The sequence below is a fragment of the Coturnix japonica genome, chromosome 1, assembly GCF_001577835.2.
Source record: "Coturnix japonica isolate 7356 chromosome 1, Coturnix japonica 2.1, whole genome shotgun sequence".
NCBI classification, from domain to species: Eukaryota; Metazoa; Chordata; class Aves; order Galliformes; family Phasianidae; genus Coturnix; species Coturnix japonica.
In genome coordinates, this window is record NC_029516.1 from 3,059,211 (window position 1) to 3,074,294 (window position 15,084).

Here is a 15,084-nt window from a genome sequence, read left to right on the forward strand (position 1 = left end):
AAACTGGTGGAGTTTGTTTTTATGAGATCCTGAAAGAGAGAGTGTATTTTGTTACCTAATCAGGTTTCCAAAAGGATATTCTGCTTAGCCCTGCATAAGATACTCATGGAAAGGCTGTGAACATCGTGGCCCATATTAAACCTATCACAAATCTATCTACAGAATGCTGAATGTTTAGTAGTGTCCCCTTGGGTCAAATCTGTGCTTTTAATGCATCCCCAGAAGGAACTGAAATCATGAGAGAGCCTGTTAGAGAGTGAGATGGGGAAAAAAAGTTCATTGCTGTGGGTGATATAGATGCCTGGTGTGTGCAGATTAGAAAACCCGTGTTTTATAGGGCAGTAAAATGAATGTAGAGTAAAATCATGCATTTGGAAATGATACCTATCCAAGATTTGCCAAAACTATCAGGGTGCCCACATCCTGAGTCATAGAATGACTTGGGATGGAAGGGACCTCAAAGATCATCCAGTTCCATGGTGGCACAGACTGGGATGCTGGGGCATCCAGACCCAGGAATTGAAATATCCCCAAAGCACATGGAGTTCAAGCCAATGATCATCTACATAGGAGACCCAGGCAACTCAGAGGTGGAAATCCAGGCTCTGTGTTAGCCAGATGAGGAGTTAACCTCTGCCCATTGTCACACGTCCTGTGCCCAGGTTCCTCTGGGGACCTCGGTCCTGGTTTGGCTCTCAGACTGTGTTTTGTGGTGGGCGTTCCAATGCCTAAACCCATGGGCTGAGACAAGGGGGAAGATATTGCACGCATCTGTGAATCCAGGAAGGCTTGACTTGCCAGGAGTTGAAGGTTTCAGTAGTTCCCCTGCACTGCCCACAGAATGGCCTTCAGCATGGTGAGCATCACCATCACACTAACGGCATCTGCAGAACTGAGATATCTCTGGGATTAAATAACAGCTGAACTGGGGATTTTCAGACCCACGTTTTGGCTGTAGAAGCTGCTGTTGACATCAGGCTGCTGAAATCCTCCCCCTCTTCATCCCCCCCCCCCAACCCTGCAGCTGCACTGATTTCACCCCATTGCAGACATCAGCTCCTTTAGCTGCACTGGGGTTGTTTCCTGAGCAGGATGGTCAAAAGCCATTCTAGAAACCTTATGCATACAGTGCTGAAGTTGTTAAATGATTTAAAGACCTGTTAAATCGTGGCTACTGGCTTTTTATCCCTTCCAAACATGAAGCAAACAGAACTCAAGAGAGAAAATAAAAAGAGGAAGGGCTACTGAGAGCTAACTAGTATGTAAATATGTGCAGGTGGGCTCCTTAAAATAGCCAGCATTGCACAGAGAAGGTAGGGAAGGAGGATGGAGGGATGCGGTCAGAAGCATCAGGAGGAAAATCTGGAGGAGAGAGATGGCATCAGGGGATGGGGAGGGACACACAGCTGTGAGGAGAGCGACAGCTGGAAGCCAAAAATAAACCTCTACAGTGAATCAGTTTGCTCTGAGGGATGGGTGAATCAGGGAAGCAGTAACACAAGGAGGGGACAGAGCAAGCCCTGGACTACAAAAAGCAGCATTCAAGCCAAGGGATTGAATATGCAGGAAAATCCACAGAGCAGTGAATCACCTCCCTGAAAAGCCCCTTTTCCCGAAACAAGGCTGTGATGAGGCAGAAAACTCAGTGGAGACAGAAACATTCAATTATGTGGCCAAGGGAAGTTGACTCCTGCTGGATAAATGCGCAGGGAGCAGATCTAAGCAAGCAGATAAGTCAGCAGTAAGCAATCCGTGGTGGGGGCCTCACAGTTTAGGCACCAGGAGTAAAGCCAGTGTATGCTTGGATCATGGTTGGCACTTTAGTGAAGAGCCATCTACTCCATGATGCAGCTGTAGGAAAAGCAGGTGATGAATATGAGCATAAATGGTCAAAGGACTCTCTTTGTGTGTCATATATTATGTGTGAGGGGGGTTACAGCTTCCACCAGCTGTCTTCTGCTCAGCTCCTCCCTCCTGGATCACCCTCCTGAAGGGACATGAGCATGTCAGCAATGTGCATGAACAGACATGGGAAGAGGATGTGGACAGAGAAATGTAGATTATGCCTGGAACACAAAATCTCCCATATGAAGCTCTACACATCTCAATGGGGAAGGAGATGCTTCCATCCCATGTCCTTGGTGAATGCAAAGAAGGCTCCAATCCTGAGTCCACATCTTCCCAGATCATAGGGAAAAAGCAGACCTTTCACCAGATGAAGCTCTGCCATCATCCTGCGCTGATGTGAGGCCACATTGTCACTAGAGGGAAGCAGAACCGTGTGCACAGAGCTGCAACAGCATCAGTGTGACTCCAGGGCAGGCAGTGGTGGTGGTGGTGAGCAGAAGCACCCATCTACAGCGCCTTTTGTTGAGATAAGGAATCACGTTTCTCACTGTGAACTGGGCAGAGCTCCAGTGAAGGGTGTTGAATGAAAGCCATGGGGAAATGGTGCAGCTGAAATGATGCTGGACCATGTCCTCCAGTGGGATTCTATGAGTCTGTGACACCTCGTGGTGAGAGATCCTGGCTGCTGGGGTTGGGTGGGGTCTTTGGGCACCACTAGTTCTGCAGAGGAGATGCCCAATGCTTTTGGGGGTAGAGTGTTTTACAGAGTATTAACCCTTGGTGTGGATTTGTGGGATGCTGGATATGTGGAGGATTCTCCTCTTCCTTTGCATCCACTGAGATACTGAGTTCTTCCTTGGGTCTGGCTTGGATGCTGCCCACCTTTAGGCCCATCCACATCTCTGGGGAAACCTAATGCTGAGTGTTATTCAGCTACAGATTGGGATGATTTCCTAGGATCATAGAATCCTTTCAGTTGGAAGGGACCCTTAAAGGTCTTTTAGCCCAATAATCCCTGCAGTGACTGGGGGTGTCTACAGCTAGATCAGGTTGCTTGGAGCCTGGTTCAGTCTGATGTTTCACTTCAAAATAAGTGTATCCTGTGATGTTTTCCAGTTGCCATCCCTCCTTCCAAGAGGTTTTTGATGCAAAGTCAACCTACTCACCAGCAGCTGCCAGGAGTTTAGTTCAATAACAAATCTTGCTGCCACAGTTCTGCCCATGTCGGTACAAGCTTCAATCATCTCAATTCTTTCCTAGCAGGTAGCGCAGATCAGAAATGCCAGGGCTTGCTGCTTTGGCCAGCCGAAGGCTGTAGCTCTCTGCCAACCTGACAGAATAGAGGTGAATGTGCTGTTTGTCTCAATCCTGTCTCTCCCACAGAGAAATTTCAGGGCATTTTGTTAGTGAGGATCTCACTCATGGCAAATTGCAGTGATTCCTCACCAGGGGATGGGGCAGAAGGTTTGCAAAGGGCTGTGCAAACCTCAGGGCAAGATGCATCTGAGGGCAACTCTGTGGGAAGCCACAGATGAAATTATTCCCATGCACCATGTCCATATTGCCGGGCTAAGTGTTGTACTGACATATGTCTTTAATTCTGTCTTGCTCTTATGTAAATAGTAGTGGTTTGGAGTTTTATACCTCCAGGTCTTACTCTTGCTGTTTAATGTCAGAGCCATACTACCAGTGTTTGCTCGGCTCATTGGGATGAAGCAGAACCATGTGGCTGGGGCTTGGTGCTTATTTGTTGGGCTAAAGGCAGTGATCCATGGGTGGGAAGATCTTTAGAGAGATCCCAAGCACCTTTAGACCACGGTGGTGAGTCTGCATCAACTACAGCCAGATTGGATCCTTCTGGTAGCACTTGTAACTGTACAAAGAAGGAATAGTTGGGAGAGCAGTAAAACTGTGAGCACAGAGGGGAAGGAATATCACCAGCAAAGAAGGTATGGAGCAGGTTCAGGGGCATATGAAACACCATTATGGTGAGGAAATAGGTTTGTTTGTCTGCCAGTAAATGGTGTTTTGGAATCAGTAGATAAAACATTGGCTGTTGTTAGAATGTTAATTCAAACAGCTTGAAATTAGTGCCAGCAGAAGTGATTTGAGTGTGGAGGGAGATCCTGTTTGAGAAAAAAACAACCTCAGGAGGGCAAAGAAGAGGCAAAATGCATCGTTATTATTATCAGAGAAGTGGAAGGCCTTGCAGCTGGGGAGTTCTGTCGTATGCAGGAGCAGCAGCCGGCCAGTTCACAGGCAGAAACAAGGATGAGATGGTGAGATGGCTCCAATGGTGATCTAAGAACAAGAAGTGCTAATGAAGGCTTTGTTTTTAAAAGGAACTTTGTTTTCTCTTCGTTAGTGAGAACTTCCTGCAGCAAAAACAAGTGGCACTGCTTTTTTTTTTTTTTCTTTTTTTTTCTTCTTTCTTTTCTCCATTTTTTTTTTCTTTTTCCTTGTTCCTTTTTTCCTTTCAGACTTATTTTTTTCTCCAGAAAGTGGTGTCTGAATCCTTCTGCTATTTGAGAACGAGTGGATTAAATAACATGTTCTGCAGACTCCCGTGCTGAGGGGCAGATCACAAGGGCTGCCCAAGGGCTGCAGTTTTGTCCAGAAGAATCATAAACTGAAACCACCTCATTCCCACCTTCCTTATTCCCACCCATACAGACTTCTCCTTTCCCCTCCCCTCCTCTTTCCCTTTTCCCTTTTTCCTTTTTCCTTTTTCCTTTTCCTTTTCCTTTTCCTTTTCCTCTCCTCTCCTCTCCTCTCCTCTCCTCTCCTCTCCTCTCCTCTCCTCTCACTCTCACTCTCCCTACTCCTCTCCCTCGCTCTCCTCTCCTCTCCTCTCCTCTCTTTTTTCTTATTTTCTTTTCTCTTTCTATTTTCCTGTTTTTCCTTTTGCATTCAGTTTCTGGGCTCCCTTTTAGCAGCAGAACTACACATCCTGTCTTCACATGTTCGGCTCTGCTGTTTTGTTTCGCTGCTGGGACTGCGACTTGCAGCAGCATCTCTGAATTGAAATGTGAGCATGCATTAATCCAAGCAATGAAATGTAAATGAGGTTTGTTTTACAGACAGCTGTGAGAGCTACATGAAGGCTTTTTATATTTTCCGCTGTGTCAGGATGCCTGTATCTTGTTCCTGCCCTCACCTCCTGCTGACCATGGCTGAACAAAGTTGAGAAGATGTGAAGGGATGGGGAGATACATCACTTAGCCAGATCTGTGCTGATTAACGAAGTGCTACATAGCTCCACTTTTGACACCGTCTGCTCAGATATCAGTTTTACATGGGGGAAAAGATAGGAAAGTCATTCCAACAGGCCTTTTCTTTTTTTCTTTTCAGATAAAGAGCTGCAGTTGCTGCTTTTTCAAGCAGTACTCATTTGTGCTGGTAACTGTGGGGCTCATACACACCTTCTGATTCACCCTCTTCCTCGAGGAAACTGGGGTTCTTCATCTACTTCCCTCCGTATCTCCTATACTGGAATTTCTTTGCATTTCTCCATGGGGAGGGATTACAGATTTGGAGCAGCCTCCAGCCCCCATCCTATACCAGGTAGGACCATGGCTGGGCTTGATACACAGGGGCTGTTTGTTCAATTCCAGCACTGGGCAAATCTGAACAGCTTACTGAGGCACTGCTCTCACCCCCTGACTGCAAAGGGATGTCAGTATATTAGAAGAATGTGCTTTCCTTTCACTCTTGAGGGTGAGAAATGGTTTGTGTGACCTTCTCAGCTTCTGCTTTTCACTTTCTCATTGTAAGCAGCCATGCTGATAACCCGACACGCTCTCAGTCATCAAGTTTCCTGTGCATAACTAAAGCTCTTCATAGCTTAGAACACTGGAGGGAAAATTCCCTCCCTTCTGCCCAGCCATGGCTAATATTTTCTCTTGGGATTTCTGTTAGCCATTGGACATCAACAATCTGTCAAGAAATCAGAGCCTGAATCCTTCTGAGATAATGCTGAGAGGGATCACCTGTTTGAAAAATACTTTCTGCCTAACTTCATCTTCCCGCACGCACAAGTGAGCCTGCTGAGTAAGCTCAAGTATCTCAGACCTTTGTCACCACTTAGAAGGGCACATAGGATGTTAAGTCAATCTTCTTCTTCAGAGAAGCATCCCCCATTTCACAGTGGAAAATTCCCCTGGGTGCTGAGTTATAATGAGGTTGGTCACTCACCCATGTCTCTGTTATAGTACCATATATATATATATATAGTATAAAACCATATATATATATATATATAGTATAAAACCATAGAATTAGAATGATAGAATGGCTTGGGTTGGAAAAGGCCTTAAAGATCATCTAGTTCTAACCTCCATGCTGTAGGCAGGGTTGCCCCCAATTAGATCAGACTGCCCAGCACCCCATCCAACCTGGCCTTCAGCATCTCCAGGGATGGGGAATCCACAGCAAACCCCTTGTTGCAAATCCAGGATAGGCTTCATTTGTGTGACTGTGGGTTCCCACTATGAACTGTTGGTGATACTTTGAGGACAACAGTTCCAAGTCGTGCCTCATCTTCCTCATCTCTGGACAGTTTGTGGGTCATGCGGAAAGGAGCTTCCTTCCCTCAAGTAGATGTGCGTGGGCAGTGTTTATGAAAGAAGAGAAATAATTTCCCCTTTTGCTTTCCAGGAAAATAAATTAGTCTCTTCCATTCCTGTTTCAGACGTGGGGGCTCAGCCCAAATCCTAGAGTAGCTGGGAAAGTCCTACCAGGCACTAGAGTAACTCTGGGACACCCCCTATGAACATGACTAATACCTTCTGCCCAGCAAGCAACTTGCAACCATACGTTTCCCCCAACTCTGAGCAAGAAACCACTTAACACAGATGCAGTAGTTTCCCTTTCACATATTTCAGCCCCTGCAGAGCTGTGTGGGTTCCCTCCTTTCTGCTCTTCTGTGGGGCTTTGAACTTCAAATCTCAGCATCTTCTCAACCGCACTTCCATCATACATGAGCTGATCCCTGTCCTGGGGAGCCATAATCACCATGGGATGCACAGACCGCAAATCCAGGAGGTGTCCAGCAAGTGCTAATGTCGAGGAACTGCCACCTCTTGCAACCTCTCCAGAACTGAATGCTGAATATTAGTAGGCATGCATGAGTTTGGTCACGCTTAAGTGTTTCACAGTGTGTCCTACAGCGTTATGTTGCTCATCATCCAATTTGAGTCATGCATAATTGAGGCATTACAGGTTTTACATGCTATCTTGCCTGGGCATCCAAGCTGTGAGCTTACCTTTGTTTATCACCATTCTCATTGTTCAATAGGTTCACCTAAGGGGGAGAAAACATGTGTAGGTCTAAACATAATTCCTGAGCTCTCCCTGTACACTGGAGGCAAGCTTTCTCTCCCAATGGCTGGGTCTTTGGTACACGATCTTCATTCATACCATCTACTCCTTTCTTCTCTAAAAGATCCTTTTTGAAGGCCTTGCCTGTGGCTTCTGCATCACTCATATTGCTGCTATGTTTCATCAGAATATCGGAGTACAAACACTTTCCCATCTTCTTCTTCACTAGTTCTCCCAAAAATACATCTGCCTTCCTCTCCCACGTATGCCCTCCCTCAACTTTTGTTGTTCACCTTTCTTATCACCTCTTTTCATTTAAATGGCTTTTAGTTGATACAAGCACTCAGGAAGGGTTTAGAAATGAAAGTGGTGCAGTTAAACTTCTCTTCAAAAAACACAGCAGGATCCCAAATCTGCCTGTGCTGGCCCATGACAAAGAGGAGTCGCCATGTTCTGCTTATCACATAGATCTGAAAGCCTCACTCTGTGGGACTTCAGTCCCTGGGCACAGCCTGCCTTGTGATGGACAGGGAACTGCTGAGTTCAGTGCTTTTCTTTTGGTCTGTTTCTCCCTTTTCATGATGTATTTTGACTATAGTTGTTGCCACTTCCAGAGTTCCTGAAGTAGGTGACTTGGCTGACAGCTGCCTTAAAATAGCCAGCCCCCTTTCATTGGATCCTATTTATTTTCCTCTTATTTCCCAGCAAATATCTCTATTCGATACCTCTACTACCTTCAGTTGCAGGCGCATCTTTTGTTAGGTGACCTAGTGAAATCATTATGGCATCTGAATTGGTGATTGAAGGAAGACTTAAATGGAAAGCATCTACACATTTTGCTCACCCTCTGTGATCTTGAGTCTTTTGTGTTCAAGGAAGAGAGAAGGAAGGGTGACTCAAGGAACTAGTGTCTCTGGTAGATCCAGATGCTTAAAAGACTGAATAAAAAGAAAGAAGAAGGGACAGCTGACCCAGAGTTGTCCTTTGTTCCTTCCACAAGTGGTTCAGGAATAGCAAGAAATGTCTTCATCACTGCTGTTGTGAGGGACGCAACTGAGCTGAAGGACCTGGGGGAGGACTGTCATGGTTTCACAGAATCACACAGAATCACAGAATTACCCGGGTTGGAAGGGACCTCAAGGATCATGTAGTTCCAACCCCCCTGCCTGGCAGGGCCACCAAACATATACATTTACTAGATCAGGTTGCCCAGGGCCCCGTCCAACCTGGTCTTGAACACCTCCAAGGATGGGGCATCCACAACCTCACTGGGCAGCCTGTTCCAGGACCTAACCACTCTTCTAGTAAAGAACTTTCCCCTAACATCCAACCTAAATCTTCCCTCCTTCAACTTAAAACCATTTCCCCTAGTCCTGCTATTGTCAGCCCTTTCGAAGAGTTTACTCCCCTCCTGGGAGTAAGTTCCCTTCAGGTATTGAAAGGCTGCAATGAGGTCACCTCGCAACCTTCTCTTCTCCAGGCTGAACAAACCCAACTCCCTCAGCCTGTCCTCATAGGGGAGGTGCTCCAGCCCCCTGATCATCTTCCTGTCCCACCTCTGGACCCTTTCCAAAATCTCCATATCTTTTTTGTACTGAGGGCTCCACACCTGGACACAGTACAACAGATGGGGCCTCACAAGAGCAGAGTAGAGAGGGACAATCACCTCCCTATCCCTGCTGACCACCCCTCTCCTGATGGAGCCCAGGATCTCATTTGCTTTCCGGGCTGCCAGAGCGCACTGCTGGCTCATGTTAAGTTTCTAATCTATCAGGACCCCTAGGTCTTTTTCTGCCGAGCTGCTCTCAAGGACAACTCCTCCCAGCCTGTACAGGTGCCTGGGGTTCTTCCGGCCCAAGTGCAAAACCTTGCACTTTGCAAGTTTGTTTGACAAGGACGTATCACCATTTCCCTCCGCTGAAGACCAAATCTACAGGGTTGTGATGGCAACTGAAAAGACACTGGGGTGGCCTCAAAGGTCAGCCCATATATTTCCCAACTAAAACCCAGAAGCAATTATGCTTATGGTTTACCTGAAAGATGTCTCATAATAGAGACCTTGTTACCTCCCGAGGGAGCCTGTTCTAATACTCTTTACAGTGAGAGAAACCTCCCTATCCATTGTACTGCCCTTACCAGATTGTTGTTGGCTGTGGGTGTGGGATGGGGTTGACATTGCAGGATGCAATGCAACACCTATCCTAATGCATTGCACCACCCTCCTGGCTCTCAGACAATGTCAAGGGAGGCAAGATCCAAAGTCTTTGTGAGGAGAAGAGATGTGAAGTTTCCTGTATCTCCTTTACTCACAAGGCCTGTCACCAAGTCTCAAGGAAATCAGACTGAATAGAGAAAATGTGGTCTTAACAAACACCTATATCCCTCTACAGATGCTTTTAGACAGTTGGTCTCAGAAGTTGTTCTGGAGTGAAATGAAGTTTGTTCTAGTCTATAATTTCCAGGATTCATCTTGCCCTTCCAATCCTTTCTTAAAAGATCATGTCTTTTTCCTTTTATTTACCTGAGAGCATCTTCCCATGCTGCTCAAGCTCCTCGACATAACATGTAGTGTTATTTTTAAACATCCCAGAAAATTCCCTGGGACTCAAGCAAACTGAAGGCGCCTCCAGCTTCTGGGTTCTTTCAGCTTTATGGTGTCACCCATCAGTAACCTCCCCTCTGCGCTTTGCAGCAGGTTAAAGTTCCTCTGGGTCATATTATGACGGTCAGTGCACGTAAGAAGGGATTTTCCATTGCCCCAGATCTGTTTAGTTGCATGATTTGGGCATTCTGATTTAGCCTCAGCATGCTCCGTGTATTCTCTGAGGCTCATATTTTCGAAGCTGACCTAGTTTTTACTTTCTGTGTGCCACCTCCTGAGGCTGAGGTCAATGAAGAATTTGAGATTTGCCCTGCCTGTAATGGTTCTTCTTTCCTTCAGTTTGGGTCGCTCTGTTCTTGTGATCTCTCATTATCATTTATTTAAAATTGAGAAAGAAGTTAAGCACACAGGCTTAACTTGTGTTCAGCTACAAGCAACTGCAAATCTGAGTTGCAAAGCTCTTCCAAATAATATATTTCTTAAAGAATAATGATTATTAATAAATTAGTAATAAAGAGAAAGAGCAGTGCTTGGGACCTAAAAGAAAGAGGGAATCTGTATATTTTTCCCGTTTCCTGTCTCATATAAAATATATTTTCAATGGTGAAATATATTTCAAGTGGTGACACACTGGAACAGGTTGCCCAAGGAGGCTGTGGATGCCCCATCCCTGGAGGCATTCAAGGCCAGGCTGGATATGGTTCTGGTGGTCGGCAACCCTGCACATAGCAGGGGGGTTGAAACTGGATGATCATTGCGGTCCTTCTCAACCCAGGCCATTCTATAATTCTCTGAGATACTTTCAACTATATCACTGTTGAGTTGTCTGGAATTACAGCTTGTGGCACAGGAAAGATGACGAACTCCCCTTTTATTAAGGTTGGAAAAGACCTCTAAAATCTACCAGCCCAAGTGTCAACTCATCCCCATCATGCCCACTAACCACATCCCTCAGTGCCACATCTCCATGTTTCTTGAACACTTCCAAGGACGGTGGCTCCTCCACCTCCCTGGGCAGCCTATGCCAGTACTTGACCAGCCTTTCAGAGAAGAAGTTTTTCCTTCTATCCAACCTGTTGGTGCACCGAGCATTAAATCAACCTTTCAGCAACTGTCACAGCAGGGGTATTTAGGGTTTACATTAGGAAAAAATCCCAGCAGTAAGAGCAGCCAGTGCAGTTAGGTCATGCTGGTAGGCATGCATTGCCTGGGCATGCAATGGAGTAAAGTAAAATCCACACTAAGTAAATTGTTATGAGGAGATGGGCCAGGCAGCTGCCAGGAATGGCATACTTTATGCTGAATGTTTATGAAGGCTGGTGATGGGCTAAGAGTCCTTTCCAGGTCCATCTGCTATGCTCTTTGGTTCACTTGTGTTGGTCATATCCAGGTAGGGAGGCGAAGGCAGAGGATTTATGAGTCTGCAACCATAAACAGGCTGCTCTTCAAAACAATGGAGTCAAATCAAAGAAGAACCAGGTCTGATATTTCTCATAAAGCATTTCCCCTGTTTGCAATTCAGCAAACACCATAGTGTTTTGCCAGCAAAACCTCATTTACAGTTCAGCTCTCACCGACTTCTCTAGTTCATTTCAAAGAACTTTTCAGCTTTGGGGTAAGGTTTCAAACTGCAGAGTTTGCTGGTCCCCAACTTGAAACCAAGGTGCTGTGGTGTTGGTAACTGCTGTGTACAGGGAAGTGCTACACCACTTCCTACATGCGATAGAACAGATCTAGCACACACTGCAAACAGCCCACTTCCTGCACCAGGGCTGCTGACACCGATCAGGACAGCTTTCCTTCTCCTAAAAGGATGACCAGAAAACCTCTCAGTCTTGCTTTCCCTCTTATAATGCAGGGTAGAGAAACCACACTTCCTGGGGAAAGCCCCTTCTGCGGTGCAGTATCTGAGCATCGTGCACAACATGCATAGGGAAGGATGTCCTCCTCCGTGCTGACATCCTCAGAGTGCCCTGGATGGGATGGAGTGAAATGCACTGTTAAAAAATAGTCACTTTTTTTTTTAATGTAAAATCCAATTGCCCAGTATTTGGTTGCTGATACAGATGGTTGATGGTCTAGCAGCTTTCTAGATGGGATGGTGGGATGGCTGGGCTTCCAGGATGGCTTTGGTTAAAATCATGGGATATCCCAAGTTGGAAGGGAACCATAAGGATCATTGAGTCCAACTTCTGGTCATTGAGTCCAACTCCTGAACTCTTCAACAATTTTGTCAGGAAACAAGGAAGCCCGGAGTCTGTGTGTGTATTTCCTTGAGCATCACTGGGCAGGAGGCAGATAAGGTAACCTCCATATTGCTTTTCCTTCCAATTTTATCAATAGTGATATCTAGCCTTATTGCCATAATGAAACCTAAAACACTAATTGCAGTGTTTGTAGCTTTCATGGAAAATATTCTTCTACCTGGAGGTTAATGTGTAATTGATGGAGAAAGCAGAAAGCTATCAGTTTTTACCTGCCATTCGTAAATGTTCGTTTCTTATCTCTGGGGACAAATTGTTCCTGCAGGCCAGTTTGTTTGGATGACCGAGAATAAATAACATGTAGCCTTTTAAAGGCTACCTAGATGAGCTGCCTGAATGGATGCTGGATGACAGTGTAATTCAGAGCATGGAGGAGCAGATTGAGAGTAAATAATATCATTAAGTCCATTCTTCTATTAGCTCTTCTGAATGTTAGAGTGGTTTCCAAGAGCAAAATAAAAGTTCAACGTAGAGCATGACACACGGATAAAGAGTCCTGTATGAACATAAGACTTCATGTTATATGCACTGACAAATAATATCCAAATAGCTGTAGGGCACCAGTGATGTGCAGCAGAGATCAACTCTGAAATGGAATAAATCAGGCTGAGCAGTTGCCCTAGGTTACAATAAAGAGGGGTGTTACCTGTTTTAATCCTTGGTAGAATTATGTTTTGAAAGATTTGCCTCAAGCAAATGCGTGGATTTTGATGACAAGTTTGTGCTACTACCCACATGTTTTCCCAGTAATGCATCCATCAGTGTCCGTGGGGAAGATTTAGGAGTTAGTATAAAAATGATACAGAAAGAACAAGTCACATTCGGTGTTGTATTTCCTGTGGCAAACCTCCCAGGATGCACTTTAGGGGCTGATGGTAACAGCTCTGCATTTATCAGAAATCCACCTTACCACCAAGAAAACCAAACTATATCAGGCAGTGCATTTTGTGATGATTCCTGTGATTTAGGTCTGCGACTGTCTTAAAAACAAGAACAAAGCTATCAAAGATGAGCTCTAAACTTGATGTTAGTTCTGATTGTTCCAGATCTACCTTCGTTTTCCTGTATTTTGGTCTTGTTCTCAGTAAGACTTCCTCATAATGTCCTTACTCAAGTCCATTCGAGATAGGACTTGACATGCTGACTGCTTCCATCCTACCTCATTTGGGTGCTATAGCACTGTGTTCATGAATAATTTTATAATACAGACTTCCTTGCAAACAGATACAGAGTTGATGAATAAATAAATGAATAAAAAGAGGAGGGGAAAAAGGAGATGTAGTTGGTAAATTCAACATCAGTATCTTCTTTCATTGCTCCTGTGGGGTCAGCATCCATACTCTGAAACTACACTTCATGTCTTGCAAAGCCAAGGCAAGAAGAAGAATGATTATCATGGGAAGTCTGAGATTGGAAGGGAGCTCTGAACAGTCCAAAATTCTACTCACAGCAAGTCTGACATCGGTGTTAGATCAAGATGCTCCAAGCCATTTCCATCACAGACTTCACAGTGTCTGCAAGTGCTGCCATTGTTCAATTCAAACCCATCGTTTTGCCTCCAATACCTCCTGTGTGAGCCTGAGGAAGTTCTGACTTAGGGTTTATCAATCCCAGAAGCTGGTGGTGACATTTATTCTCCTTTGCCCAGATGCAATACTCTGTATTCAATCTGGTGAATCCATGTTTTCTACTGTGGTGACCCTGAGATCCAAGGAGGGCAACAAGATATGGTTCAACTCCAAAGGCTAAAAATGTAGAAATACCTAAAACAATACCAACAAGTTCAGTACCCTCAAGTTGAGATGTTGGAATAGGCTACCCAGGGAAGTGATAAAGTCACCATGCCTTTGAAGAAAAGGGCAGATGTGGCACTGAGGGACATGGTTAGTGGGCATGGTGGGAATGGGTTGATGGTTGGATTGGATGATCTTAGTAGTCATTCCACAGACCTGTCAGCCTTCAGTGTTCCCATTCCTCTCTCCTACTTGCAAAGATGGGTGCTGCCCATGTGTAACACTTTCAAGGCTGTGTCAATGCAGAAACCCACAAAACAAAGGAAATGCTGAGTTTATCTTACCGCAGTTTGTGACTCACCATATCTTGTTGACATACTCTTGGAAATACCCATTTCAAATTTCCCCGCTTGCCTATTATGGACACGGGTTCGTATTTATAGTAAACTTGTTCTGTGCATGCATAAAATGGAAATAGATATTGAATTCTACATCCATGGAGCTGAAACACAGGGTTTTCTTATGCATCATTTTGGCAGTGACCATATCCAGAGAGGTGGTAGCTCAAGCAGATACCCAGGACAAGAAGGGAACATTGCTGGTAGTCTTAGGATCTGCTCATCCCACTGAGGCCATTGATTTGGTTTGAAAGGGGAGTGTTAAAAGCAAGGCTACATCACAAGGGCAAATTCAGCCACAAGCATTAGCTGGCTCTTGACTCACTCTTCTCGTGCCCATCAGCTGGCCTAACTCAGAGCAGCAGCACGAGTCACTTGCACAAACAGCTCCTGACTTCACTTCCCAAGCACCTCAAATTTGCATCCAGCCCATAGCTAGACAGTCATGAACCCATCTGCACGCTGGGTGATTTTTTGGTGCTAACAGCAATTTTGGACTCAAATCACCTGCAGAGCATTACTCTAAACTCAGCTAACCATGCCAAGAGATAAGAAAAATAAATCTCTACAGGCTTTTCAAGCGGTTAGATCTAGGAAGATGAAGACTGAACAGCATAGAATTGTGAATCATTATGGTTGGAAAAACCACTAAGATCATCTAGTCCAACCATCAGCCCACCCCCACCATGCCCACTAAGCATGTCCCTCAGTGACACATCTCCCTGAACTCCCCCAGGGATGGCAGCTCCTCCACCTCCCTTGGCAACCTGTTCCAGTGCTTGACCACTCTTTCTGAGGAGAACTTTTTCCTAATATCCAACCTGAAGTCGCATGGCATGCATCCTTCCCTCTTATTCCTCACTACACAGATTATTTTCCTGCTTTGTTCTCAAGTCACATCCTTAGACTCATAGAATCAT